Raw genomic sequence first — 14087 nt, 5'->3', positions numbered from 1 at the left:
TCAATTTTTATGCTGGCATTAGTTTCTTTATTCAGCATTAGGGAAAAAAAAGACCCCAAGGTCACATAAGGCTTCATTACTTTGCATTTATTTGGAGAGACAGTCGTCCAAATTCCAGTTTGTTCTACCTAGTGCCGTGCAGTGCGCGCCCAGAACCCCCTTTAGGTAGTTGGTCCAGCCTGTAGTGAGTTAAAAGTTTGGATGTACTTGGTTGAATGTGTGCTGATCAACAGCCTAAAAAAATATTTGATCTGAAAAGCTAGGGTGACCAAAAAGAGAGGACACTGGGGACACACGGGTGTCCACCGTAGTTAGGCTCTCTAGGCTGTCGTGGCTGGGGGGAGGTTTCAAGTAGGTCTATATAGGCTAATACGGCTATTTAATGTATTGTTTATGTATTAATGTGCATTAACATACTGTAGCTGCAGGGTTTAAGAGGCATTTCCATGCTCACACACACACACACACACACACACACACACACACACACACACACACACACACACACACACACACTGCCACAGTCCTACAACTTAGGCCTACTAGAAACCCACCAACCTGAGTCAGAGAGAGCACAACTGGCCTTGCTCTCTCAAGGGTGGGTTGAGAGAACTTCCTCCTCACATCACTCCTAGTGTGATGATGGTCAGCACAGGCGTCTATGCTATGCTTTCCGAAAAAAGCGCTCTGGCTGCCTAGAGCTGCATAATAGCACTGACCACAGTATACCTCTATATGTGTCATTTTTACCTTCATATAAATTTTATTTAAAGTTTTTGCCATGTAGGTTTTTGAAACTATGCTTTAATTCACCCCAATCTGATTTCAGGACAGTAGAGACAGTCACTCCAACAAACACAGCAAGAGAAACTCTTTAATGAATGAGCAGGTGTCCCATTACTTTTGTCTTTTTAGTGCACCTCAAAGCTGAACAGAGAAATACCTACTATATAATTACTACAGTCATGTGAAGAAAATAGGACACCCTATTAAAGCCTTTCCTTGGTATGGTCCATGACACAGCTCAATATACCTACCAATGTATCATGAATTTCCTTGTATTTGATTGCCGACCCCTGCCAGACGATTTTCAGATCCAGAGGCATACTTCTCGCGGTTTTATCTTAAAACCTGAAGAAAACCGGCAATTACAAGTAGTACTTCATCATGTCAGCTCACACCATTAACTAAACACAGCCAAATTCCTTAAGGGTTTTTGCAAGTCACCCATTTTCTTTGAAAGACTGAAGCAAGATAAGGGTTGTGAAATGGCAAACAGCACTGAAACAAAGAGAAACAGCCAGCGCACACTTCTGACTGTTTAAGTAAAGAAAACCCCAGCGAGACGGAGGCAGTTCCCTTAGCATTAACAGGCCAGATAACGTCATACCGGTACAGTACATCACAGTACATTGAGTTCTAGTATAAAACTGCATATACAGCCCATTTTAGGATTCGATTGTATGTCAAATATGGAAAGATTTGACTCATCAGTACATTCTGTTCTCGTTAAAATGTTTAAACCATTTAAACCTGCCATAACCCTGTGTGTTTCTACACATTATCGTTCCTTAAAAACAGAACAGGAGGTTCATTCAATGCTCTTCATTTGGCCCTCAGGGCTGAGCCTGGTATTCTCAGCATGGTTAGCTAACCGTACTTGGGGGCAGAGAAGAAGGCCTCTCTTTAGGACAGACATAAAATATACAGTGAAATGAAAGATCCCACAGAAAACAAGAACTGTATATTCTATGCAACTGATTTTACAACAATTTAAGAGTAAACGTTTTATAATAATTAATAAAGTAAAATGAAAATTACTTCATTATTGTATCTAATAATTCAAGTTGATTTTCTAAATCAGGAGGTGAAGTGAATGATGTGTGGCCTGGGAGTCATTCTGGTACTATTTGGAGTATAAATTGTGCCTAAAAGATCAATATACCTTCCGATATATACCAATCAATGTACCTTCAATTCTGTAATGACCCAAATTAACCACCATGGTCAGAGCAGTGGGTGACCGTGTGTCAGCTCCTTTCAGCTGAGGTGGTAACTTGGTGATTAGCATGCTGGTTAACTTGCCGGGCCTACAATAATAAACAGTAAAATCACAGAGAGATGATCATAGTCTCCTCACTGACCACGGGTGCAGTCTCCATCTCTTTTATTAGTTTATTTAGAGCGAGCGGGGCTGAAGAAACTGTGGTGCTTGGACATGGCTAAAACGATGCGTCGAACAGTAGAGCTGTGACATTATGATCAAAATGACATCAACTTATCTTACAATGACAATTATAAAATATCAAATTTAACGAGTATTAGACTAACCAACAATCAGCTAATGCTACAAGACCATTCTCAAGGTCCCATCCTCAGCACAGCAGTATCGCTGACAGGGTAACATAAACAGTACATCAGGCGCAGTGGTGTTGCTTAGGTTTTGACATACGTCAGCGTCACCGCTAGGCTGAGAGTGGTCCCTAGGCCAAAAATATCCAGCAAAGAGAGGCTGTGTGACCACTGATGAAGGGCTACAGGATAGCCAACGCAGACTGTGCATCAACAGATGACCAACAGATGACCTGCAGTCCTTGCCTCATCAGTGATTACGAACACACTGCAAAGTGCAACATAATCACAGAGGAGTTTACTGGGTCGACAGTGCAGCTCGACTGCTACTACACTTCATTGTAGAGGACACCATCCACAGCAGAACGATGGGGGGGTGGTGGTGGGGGGATAACGATAGGAAATGAACGGCTTGTGACTAACTATAACTAAGCCATGGTAGCGATGCTGGGAGAGGCTGGTAACGACACAGTGGGGCAATAACGAGGACTATGGCGGCATGGTAGGGAGGATAACACAATGATGGCAGCCGGCGTAGGAGTAACGCCAACATCGCATTAGCGATGCGAATTCCATATGGAGAAGCGATGCTAATGCTTCATAGTAATGCTAATGCCGTAAAAGTGATGCTGGGTGGGGCTGGGGTTGTGATGCTAATGCTTGATGCTTAATCTCTTAACTCTGCACCACTGACATTTTTATGTTTTCAAAGGAAGAGTGATGAATTTGCTGCTCGATCTGAAACAACCACTGTGTTGACAGCCGTTGGAGATGCATGGCATGCCTCAATACAGTTTAAAAGCTTGGTCTTCAGGTGTTCATGTGTTCAGGAGGTTGTTTAGCAGAGATCTTCTTATTTTGGTCTTTCAGACATTATTCAGATCTACTCTTCATTGTTCCAATGTCGGTACCGATCCTGGACGAGGCCAGCGGTGCCTCAGTACCTCTTCCCTTTACAAGAACATTTCAAGCAAGGAGAGCCAACCTCAGCTTACTGGAGATCACCTCTTCTCCTCTCAGGAGCCTCAGATACTTGCTAGCGTTGTTGCTTTGTGGCTAAATGTAGTCTTCAGACAGTCAGTAAACAAGAGGCAGTCATTGCACAGGTGCATTTCAACAAGGTTGGTCAGTCAGTGAGTCAGTAAGCGAAATTGCCTCATCTTGGCCAGACCACTAGGCAGACCAAAACACACCATTCAACTCATCGTTGGTTGGTGTGGCGCAACAGTTAACACCACTACCTGCCAGTAAGCTACCACACCATGTGGGAGACTGGGGTTCGATTCCCGGTCTGGGTGACTGGGCTGTGCTACACCAATAAGAGTCCTTGGGCAAGACTCCTAACATTACGTTGGCCCTCCTCTGTAATATGAGCCACCTTGTAAGTCGCTCTGGATAAAATGCTATAAATGTAAATAAATGTCGTCACCTACTCATCGTACCCCTCGGGAGTTAAAGCTGGTGGTTTTGTACCCTCTAGCTGCCCTTTTCATGATGAATGGATCAACAAATGGTAACTTTTTCAGTAGGATCTCCTGAAAAGTGGAGCCATGACGCCCGGGGATGAACTAGACTTTTAATTGGAACGGCGCTTTCTTCAACTTCAGGTTAGATTTCTCTCATATTTTCAGTGAAATATCAAACTAATAAAGACCTAATTGGTTTCACAGCTGTTTTGTGCTCATTTCTACCAAGGATGCCAATCATTCTGGAGGGTGCCATAAATATGAAGGTGTGCACGTAATATGATATTTCCTTCAGACCTCCAGAACCCACAAAACAAGCTCTACGGACATTTTTAAGGCCTTTCTGCCATGGCAACGCTGGTCTAACATCTCCCCCTTGACGGCATATGAGAATGGCTCTCTTTGTACCTTCAGATGGATTACATCATTCACTGCAGTTACAGCTTTTCGCTGTCAGGCCCTGAATAAAGGGCTTGCATGCAGCCTGGCCCATAAACAGCAGTAAATTGAGCCTGGCTCAATTATGACTCTGTCATTGTCCGCTGCCCGAGAGATGCATGGATGAGCGCCTGTTCTCGGCCTGTTCTCGGTCCGTCTCTTCGGTTAGACGTGATCTCAGGCACGGCAGAAATCAATTCACAGAGGACCCTCTACTACCTACAGGCCAGCTTTGGACAGAAGTATTGGGACACTTGTACTGAGTCTCTACTGTCCAGAAGGTTTTTAACTAGATTTTGGAGCATTGCTGCGAAGATTTGATTGCATTCAGCATATAATAGAATCAGGATGTTGGATGACCACTTTTATGTTACAAAGATATGGGGTCTTCAGAATGAGAAACATCAGTCCAACTGCTGTCAACATTGGGAATAAGAGAATATGACCACAGAAAGTTTCTCCATCGTACATTTTACTAAATACGTCCATGTTAGTAAAGTACCGTAAAGGCCGACGCTGGAACAGTGAAGAGGGAGTCTACATAATGGCAGAAAGACCATTACCAGCGAGATCTCCACTAAACAACCTCCTGAACACTTGTGACCAAGCTTTTAAACTATATTGAGCCATGCCATGCAGTAGATACATGGCGCCTCCTTATCTCCGACAGCTGTCAACACAGTGGCCGTTTCAGATAGCGGCAAATTAACCACCCTTTGAAAAAAATATTCTGGAAACCTCGCAACCTCATGAGACTAATCAAAGCGAGGCCTTTACACCCCCCAGCGTGGCATTTAGACCCCTGGGGTAAGGTCAGCTACGGCCATGGCGGAATTTTCCATTCCCCTACCACGACTGCAATGGCAGTTTGCTGCTGAAAAGTCTGCCTACATAAGCAAATAATTCTGCCAGCTTGGCTAGTCCTAGCCCACCACAATAGGAGCACTAAATCACAGCATAATCAGCACTGCAAACAGAGGGGCTTTCGCATAATGCATGCTGCTATGGGCACGCAAGGCAGCCAGGGCAGGCAATGAAGCATCCAGAAGTCGTCCAATTTCCTGAAGATTTTAGAATAGAAGCCTGAAGAGCTGAAGACTTGTACGGCGATTATCTTTCACAGAGCACTTCTTCATAACCACAGTTAATGGAATGACTTCACATGAAGGGGCAACGTTTGCTGCTTTTCTATTTGAACAAGGCTGAGAGGAATTTGCCCAAAATATAGTGTGTGGGCAGCCCAGAACACAACAGGAAATAGTTTTACCTCCCTTCTCTTCCTCCTCCTACATAACAGCTTGTAAAGAGCAGCAGGAGTCCACCACACACTCAAACATCTACTGCATCTACTGATCGGTAACTAAAGGTAGGTACAGAACTGTATAAAAGTCAGAAAGCACCTTTGAGGTGTTTCATTTCTCGACAAAAACAGCCTGCAAGGAGATGTTCCTGTGGAACCAACATAATTCATCTGCATGGAGCTGGAGCTGAGAACAATTAATAGAATATACAAAGCAACTGGGACTCCAACAACCTCCTAAATGGCCAAGATCTGGTAGGCCACCAAAACAGTGCCCAGCAGATAAACAACAACACGTGAAGCTTTCACTTTTCAGAGAAATGAGATATTCGAGTTTCACTCTCACATCAGATCTGAGAAAAACCACAGGTGTTTCAGTCCACCCCTCTACTGTGAAAAGAGGACTCAGTTCTGTGTGTCTGAAAGGATGCGGAGATGATCAAGAAGCTCTTACTGAGAAAAGCAGCCAGACAAGAAAAGGACATACGGGCAAATCAAAATGCAGAAGGTCCTGGTGCTTTCTGAACGATGAACGGATGAACCCAGACCACTCAAAACCCTTGAATGTGTGGCATGATTAGGATACAGAGTAGCTCTCTTCTGGCTGGTCTCCCTCTGCGCACCATCAGGCCCCTGCAACTCATCCAGAATGTTCCTAAATTCAGCCATGTCTCTCCACTGCTGCGTTCTCTCTTCACTGGCTTCCTGTAGCTGCTGCCCTCATCAGATTCAAAACCCTGACGTTGGCCTACAAAGCCAAGACTGGACCAGCCAGCCCCTCCATACTTGATGGCAATGGTCAAAAGCCGATCTGCACCAAGAGCCCTTCCAGCTTCAAGTACGGCTCGGCTCGACCCGCCATCCCTCAAAATCCACGTAAGACGAGTGTCCAGACTTTTTACTGTCCTGCACCGAAGTGGTGGAACGAGCTTCCCCTGGTTGTCCGAACAGCAGAGTCCAACACTCGCTGTCCTCAAACCCAGACTGAAGACCCACCTCTTCTGAGAGGACTTGAGCGAATAGCAGAGTACTATGGTCACCTTATTGTCTTGTGCTTAGTATTGTCTAAAGCTTAGAGGTATCTTTGAACTATTAGTCTATTCTAACTAGCTGAGGTTTTCTTGGGTAAATAGCAAAGCACTTTGTAAGTCGCTCTGGAGAAGAGCGTCTGCTAAAAGCCTTAAATGTAAATGTAAATGCAAGAAAGACTGTTTTAAAGGTCTAGTGATGTAATGATTGTTGACACAAACAATTAATCGATTACTCGGATTATTACGAACCGCTCAATTACCAAATAACTTCTAACGTAGCGATCAGCATTAGTGGCTTATTTTGACAGGTGGTTTGTGTCAGCGAAGGGGTGGGGTGGGGGGGGTGGGTCTGTCAAGTCAGAAATCAACAGAAGCCGAACTGTTTTACCAGAGAGCTTCTCTGGAACCAACCCTGCCTCAGGGGACAGGCTGGAGGTGGGTGGGGAGACTACAGCAAGCATGGAACTAGAGCAGAAGGCAGGTGTGAGTGGAATGCTCCTGGAAGCCTTAGCAGTAGCTGGTTTAGTGGCTCGAAAACAATCAGACCTGTAGCTTCACCACACGGGCGAGTGTCTGTGTGTGTGTGTGTGTGTGTGTGTGTGCAGATGTAATGTACTATTTCTACAGAAATGTACTTACAGATATATAATACATATAGAAAATATTACATAAAGTTACTTAAACAACGCAATAAATATGACATCTGATCTATTACAGATATGCAACACATAAGAGAAGATATTACATAAAAGAGCTTCTAAATAAATAACAGCTATGGAAATATTATATTAAAGGTATTTTTTTTACAGATATGTGAAATATATAGAAAGTATTACATAAAAGGAAATTTACTTTTTAAGTCTAAAAAGCCAGGAGCTCATTATATTTACTGTACTGTATTTTTTTTATTGCTTTATGTTTTTTTTTGTGATCAAAGTGAACTATTATTTTCTCAAGATAATGCACTTTTCTTGAGATCACAAAGTTTTTTCTAATGAACTCAAGATAAGTTCATTTGTTGGGATAGCAAACATTTTTTCAAGATAAACATAACAGTTATTTGTCATGATCTCGAGATGAACTGATTTGTCCTGAAGTTTTTCTTCCCATGATGTGAAGCTTGTTGTTTTGTTGGGTTGGGTTTTCTTGAGATCACAAGGTTTTCTTGTGAACTAGAAATAAACTGATTTGTCGAGACTGATGATCTTAAAATGAGTTGATCTGGCAGAATAAGTGTTTTCTCGAAATAACAAATTTATTTGAGATCACATCGTCTTATCCATAATCTTGAGATTAGTACATCTGTCAGCTTAACAAATGATGCATGGTTTTCTTCAGTATGTTTTCCTTTAATAACAATGTGAATTTTATCATTTATAAAAAATGTCTATAACATACTAGTACATATACAAGTACTTCTAATATATCAGGCTGGGTGAAATGGTACAAATGTTATATCACGATAAGTAAAGACTTTTTCACAATACACAATCCATATCCTAATATCCAATGGTCACATTGCAGGACATGCAATGTCATGTAAGGCAAATTAACCGAAACGTAATTTTTGCTGCTTGATACAAAAAGAAAATCTGCATTATTTACATTCTGATAACATATTTACCAGAGGCAGATTGACTGTACTCCAATCCTGGAGTGCATTATAAACATCATGTTGGATCTCTGACTTCTGATGGAAATCCCCATATTTAATATTGCAATATTTATCACAGGAAAAATATCACAATGGCAGTATTTTACTATATCATGCAGCCCTAATCCAAATCCAACACTCTCCCATCCTTCATTTTTATTCATTTATTTCCTACTGCATCTAATTACACTACATATACAGACCCTGTTGTGTGTGTGTGTGCGCGCATTTGTGTAGTTTGGGTCTTCTGTGCGAAGGGGGCAAACTTTCCCCAGAGGGCTCATGCAGGAGAGCAGGAATAGAGATAGAAACATGGCAGTTAATAGGCGAGAGGGAAAATGAGGGAGAGTGGAAAAGCCAAGGGAGAGGAACAACAGCCCCATATGTGCTCTGAGCTCACGGGCTTCAGCACAGCTGTCGACAGGGACACAGAAGACGGTGGATAAAGCTCTGTGAAAGCAAAACCACAGACGCTGAAGTCTGCAATCAGCCCAAATCGCTCACTGCTACGACGCATATGGTGCGCATTTCATCATGTGGGCGCAGCAGCACAGTTTGAAAGCCACTGCTAGTTGCAGAGATTGCCGGTTGGAGCCGGGCGGTGGAAAGCTGTTGATGTGCCTCTCCCACTGCCTTTGTTCGCGCTCAGAGAGCAGAAAACACCTGAACAGATGGAGCTTCCACAAAGACGCAGATTTCCTCGGGAAATGCTTACTCAGGGGTTGGCCGATATTCTCAGATATCACTATTATGATATGTTAGAGAGTACGGTAAAGAAAGGTAAAAAGAAAAGAACAAAAACAGAGAGAGAGAGACAGCGGGAGAGGAATATGGAGAGGCAGAGGGAGAGATTACCCAGATCACAGGTGTTCTTATGATCTGGCTGTTTTAAGGATGCGCTGGATGTTGTATGAGGAGGACAGGTTTGAAGAACCAGCAGAACTGAAGCGGTTTGTTGCTTCATGTTCCAGCCAAACGTTCTATGCCACTGGTTGGAACCCCAGCGGCTGTACTAGACAGGAGCAGCACTTGCGGAGGGGTGAAAGGGCAGGTAAAGAAGGCTTCTACAGGCGTAAACAACAAGAAGTTCTCCATGATCATGTGACACAAATACCCGGATCCCACCAGCAAAATACAACCTACTGTGAAAAGGACAGCTTCTGGGTTCTACTTCCGGTTCTACTAGAAGCCTCTAGTGCTAAGTCACCTTTACCTTAACCAATCACCAGCTTCCACCTGTCCCAACTTCTATTCCGCCTATTTCCGCTGCTCTGATACCGGCATGTCCCTTCGTCCTCGTTATGTCACGATAAGCTTTTACGGCCAAATACACTACAAAGAGTTTAAAAGAACCCCTTTTGGTTCCATAAAGACTCAAAAGTGGTCCCTTTATGGCATTGCTCGAAGAACCTCTTGTAGTGGATCTTGCTAATACTTAGATGGAGTTCACTGCCCTTGTAAGGTCAGCACAAAGGCACCCAGGTTGCACCCATTGCTGACACAAATGCGCAAATGCACACGTACAGACACTTGCCAGCTTGTCTAGTCTCTGTAGAGAAGTGCTGCCAATAGTACACAACTCTCTGGAGCAGATAAACACCAACCTACTGCCAGGCATGTGCTAGAGGGGTATAAAGCCCTCCCCCAGCACAGCATTGAGCTGTGGAGTAGTGGAACTATGTTCTGTGGAATTATTCTCTTTTTGATGAATGCAATCAAATCCTCACAGCAATGCTCCTCCAAAATCTAGTGGAAATCCTTCTTACCTGGACAGGAGAGACCGTAGTTGCTCCAACAAAGCAGGAGAAATTTGAAGAAACAATGAATAAGCAGGTGTCCCAATACTTTTGTCCATATAGTGTAGATCTACTCACTCATTCAGCCAATAGCAGTTTATCCCCGCCCATTTGTGTTGACGTCATAGTGAGCGCTTGACCCAGGACTGAATTTTGAATGAGGTGAAATAGGATTAAATAAAAGGAAGCCAATCAGAAGAGAGTTCATTTACATAAAAAAAAATACAGTCATTAAAACAGACGGTTTAATTATTGGACAAAAAAATAAACGTATATGAAGAATGTAGGCAGTGACCACGGCTGGACCGAAGGCCAGGCCATGGGAAAACCTCTTAATTCAGGTGCAGTTAGCAAACTAACGTTAACAACAACAGCTAGCTTAGCAGGTGCCAGGTTGACTAACTTGTCCACCATTAACAGTAAAAGCACAAACAAGCATAAGGACGCCAGATAATTATACAATTACCGTGGTACAGAGCCACAGACACAACTGTACACAGCGGCCTTGGCAGGCCAAACAGCGTAGGCCTGGGTAAACAGTCACACATGGTAAACAGTAAACACAGGAGGTCTCTGAAGGTTCCCACATACTTCTGCTACATGCACAGGCATGCCCACCGCCCCAGAGCCTGCAACTGGAAGACGCAAGGCCTCCTCTAACTCAACCTGGCACCTGGCGAGCTGCTGAATTTTACAAGCCAGCGGAGAGGAAAGAGAATATGGAAATATGAATGCTAGCAGTGTTCTCACAAGGCGGAGGTAGCCTTGGGAAAGTGGGCAAGAGTAATGCTGCTCCTGCGGGACGAGGCCAATCCAGTGGGAATGCTTGTTCAGCACAAGGCTGTACTGTAAATAGCAGACTTTAATACACGTGTGGTGATGATGATATACAATATTATGTCAGTTTTCACTTTTCCCACACCTGTTGTCGTGGACAGTGCGTGAACCTTTAATGATGACTTCGAATCATTTAAAATAGTTTATAATTTTATTTATTTTTTAAAACATGCATTACTGGCACTTATTGGCAATAGAGAGCACCGACACAATGAAGCTTAATGTTATAATCATAATTATTATAAACCCTTATTACCATTAAACAGACATTTAATGATCTTTACATAAGACCTTTTTGTTTCCATGTAGTGTTGTTTTGGTTCTGAAACCAAATGTTAAGTTTCAGCAGCTTGTTTCAAAGCCACACACTGACATTTAGGATGTTTTCACACAGAGACGTGAACCTGAAGGTGAAATTGCTGCATAAGCACTTTTTCTTTCTAAACTAGCATTTTTTCTCTGCCCTGAAATGTGAATTTTAACCCCAATTAAAAGCTGTTTGGTGAAGCTTAGCAAGATTATGCTTCCCTATTTGCATGTGTTTTTGCATTGTGGCAACTGAAACTGAATTTTCAAATGTGCAGTTCCTCAACCAGTAAGGATTTATGTCTGAGTTCGTATCGGTATCGGTATTCTGTATTGGCAGATACGTGAAAATCTGGCATCGGTAAGGAAAATGTGTTAACGGTGCATCCCTAAATAATACTGCCAAAAATATTAAATAAGAATAACTATACTTATATCAAACAATTCATCATGATAACTATAAACTAATGTCATATTTAGGAAGGTCCCGGTCAAGTTATTATGTCCCCAGATCAAATACGAGTATCTTAATGCTAAGTATCAGCTGATAGCGATCCAATCTGGTCTTTGTTATGTAGAAATAATACTGCCACTGCAGACTCTCAACTCTTTTATTTACCTTCTGAGAACGTCCGCACTGCTGCTGGACAGCTGGGCAATAATGTCCGTTAATGCCTGGCGGAACTGGATTGGGATTAAAATAGCCTGATCCAGTAGCTTAAACCGGGGCATTTCTTTAAGCTATGTCAGATATGTCGGATTATTTGTTTTTATAGAAGCCCCAGATCAGTTAGAGTCATTATATTGGTGGATTTTGTTGGATTATTTCCAAACTTAGAGTATGGATAGTTCAGTAGAGCTTGGTGGACCTTTGTTGTTGGGACATTTCTAAAATGCTGGCTAGTTTTAGCAGCTATGTAAAAGGTCTCAGTATACTTTCAGGCAACCAAACACAGCTGAGGGTTGTGCTAATGTCTATACCTTCTTTGCGATCTTATAAACTCCCATACTTCCTACAACATTGCCTTGTCTTGTAGGAGTGCTCCAGGACTGCAGGGGGCACTATGGCTCTTGAGAACTTCGCACTGCTGCTGAACGGCTGGGCAATAATGTCTGTTAATGTCAGGCGCTCTGAACAGAAACTGGATTGGGATTAAATAGCCTGATCAATTAAAAATATTCCTGGATTGAAAGAGAGGACGTGAACTCAAGGTGGAGTAAATGTTAGCTAGAGAGTACAAAGAGAGACAAATGAGAACACACTTAAAAGTAAAGTGTAAGAATTCATGAAGCTGTTAAGAGTAATAAAACAAGGGTGTCGTTTTTAGGGTGGGGGATAGGTCAGATGTGTCTTACCATTTAAAGACATATGCACTCAAACCAGAGGTTCTGAACAGGGCTGTTTAGACTGAGTAAAAATTATGCTGTTGGTGCTCGGTCCCTGTTGTGGATGTGACATTTCATTAAGACCCCAGGAAACCAGTGTTTCGGCAATGTTTCAGGCTGAGTGTTTACAGTTTTACTTGGTGTGTTCTGCAGGAATCACTGCAATCACGGTGCTGGGATGTCTTATTGACTTGTCTTATGTTACCATGCATGCTGGGTAGATCAATTATGCTGTTTACCCAAGACTCCAAGTGCACACCGGTTCTAGGCCTCGCCCTTCCACCGCAGTGGGCCATCAGATACGCTCACAGTGAATAAAACCAGAGTAAATGTTCAGTATTGTTTGCTCAACAAACAGTTCATACTACTGAAATGCACAGGTAGCACCAAGAGCACAATTACACAAAGGCGGACTGCCTTCATTACACAATGAGCTCAAGAGAAAACCTACTTACATGTTCACCAAAATAAACCACTTTTACCACAACTAAAAAAGGTCTCCAACATACCACCGGACATGACTCTTAAACCACAGATTTCATGAGAAGCTTGGGCACCTTTATTTGTCAAGATTTAGATTAAATATATATCTACACTCCAGTAGCTTAAAACAGGGCATTTTTGACAGATATTTCGGATTATTCGTGTTTACAGAAGCCCCAGATCAGTTAGAGTCATTATATTGATGGATTTTGTTGAGTTATTTCCAAACTTAGAGTATGGATAGTTTGGTAGCTTGGTGGACCTTTGTTGTTGGGATATTTCTAAAATAGCTAGTTTTAGGAGCTAGGTTAAGGCCTCAGTATACTTTCAGGCAACCAAACTCAAATAAGGGTTGTGTGAATATCTAACCCTCCTTTGCGATCTTATAAGCTTTGCGACACTGCCTTGTCTTGTAGGAGTGCTCCTAGACTGTAGGGGGCACTATAGCGCTGCCATGTGCATGATACAGTAAACGCTCACTCCCCTCATCACTTTTCCGGCACAGGTGTCTCTAAGTTGGTGCAGTGGAGCTAGGGACCCAGCGCTTTCCTCAGAGCAAGTGGGCTGCCCAGCGACGCCGTCGGCTAGCTTCGAATGTATCGGAGGAGACGTGTGTTAAGTCCTTACCCTCCTAGTGTCGGGAGCATTGCTAGTGCTAGGGAGAGCTAGGATTGGGTCGGTTAGTAGTCAGTACCAAACTATTTTTATTTTATTTTATTATTTTGATGGATTTGTAATACAGCCCGAGTTGCTACCTATATGTGAGCAACTCATGTGATTCTACCACAGTCCAGTTCTTCTGCAGCTCTACCACGAGCACAAGCAAGGGATAAAGAGCACCCTCGCGGGAAATGAAGGGGTGGGGACACATTCTGAAATGTCAGAGTCATGCTGGCACGGTTAGGTAACAGGTTGTGGAAAACTTTCCATGAGGCCTTGAGAAAGAGAGCTGTGTGAGGAAGAGCAGGCCGGCTGGAGGGCAGGTTATCCCAGCTGATGGCCAGCAGCAGGAAACACATAATCAGAACTGGCATGGCC

General features: G+C 43.0%; 1 protein-coding gene across 3 annotated transcripts in view; it reads right to left on the bottom strand.

The window, feature by feature from the left end:
* Positions 1-14087, bottom strand: part of carhsp1 (calcium regulated heat stable protein 1) — a 35489-nt gene that overhangs the window by 9938 nt on the left and 11464 nt on the right. The window contains exon 1 of one of the 3 annotated variants that reach the window (XM_072693201.1): positions 1038-1117. The exons of the other annotated variants lie outside the window; for them this stretch is intronic. The gene's annotated coding sequence lies outside the window, so the exon portion shown is untranslated. Of the gene's footprint in view, positions 1-1037; positions 1118-14087 lie in introns of those variants that run through there. 3 annotated transcript variants of the gene reach the window in all.

This window comes from Salminus brasiliensis, chromosome 12 (genome assembly GCF_030463535.1).
Source record: "Salminus brasiliensis chromosome 12, fSalBra1.hap2, whole genome shotgun sequence".
In the NCBI taxonomy this organism is placed as follows: Eukaryota; Metazoa; Chordata; class Actinopteri; order Characiformes; family Bryconidae; genus Salminus; species Salminus brasiliensis.
The sequence above is the reverse complement of the archived record's forward strand: the minus strand, read 5'-3'. Positions and strand labels throughout refer to the sequence as shown.